This window comes from Musa acuminata, unplaced genomic scaffold (genome assembly GCF_036884655.1).
Source record: "Musa acuminata AAA Group cultivar baxijiao unplaced genomic scaffold, Cavendish_Baxijiao_AAA HiC_scaffold_288, whole genome shotgun sequence".
NCBI classification, from domain to species: Eukaryota; Viridiplantae; Streptophyta; class Magnoliopsida; order Zingiberales; family Musaceae; genus Musa; species Musa acuminata.
The window spans coordinates 55,001-55,526 of NW_027020550.1; positions in this window are offsets into that span (position 1 = coordinate 55,001).

Genomic DNA, 526 nt, shown 5'->3' on the forward strand with positions numbered 1-526 from the left:
CCAAAAACGGGCCAAAACTGGCCATTTTTGGCTGCGCGAGCGAGCGGCGAGCGGCGGACAGCGAGCGAAGCGAGAGGCAGCACCGTCCCTGCTATACGAAAGCCCCATCCAGCCCTGTGCCACCCGGGGGGTTCCAGGGTGCTGAGATGGCTGACATTTTGCTCCGCTCACGACGGTCGCCGCGGCACACAAGAACAGCCCAAAAACAGGCCAAAACAGCCCAAAAACGGGCCAAAACTGGCCATTTTTGGCTGCGCGAGCGAGCAGCGAGCGGCGGACAGCGAGCGAAGCGAGAGGCAGCACCGTCCCTGCTATACGAAAGCCCATCCAGCCCTGTGCCACCCGGGGGGTTCCAGGGTGCTGAGATGGCTGACGTTTTGCTCCGCTCACGACGGTCGCCGCGGCACGCAAGAACAGGCCAAAAACTGGCCAAAACAGCCCAAAAACGGGCCAAAACTGGCCATTTTTTGCTGCGCGAGCGAGCGGAGAGCGGCGAACAGCGAGCGAAGCGCGAGGCAGCACCGTC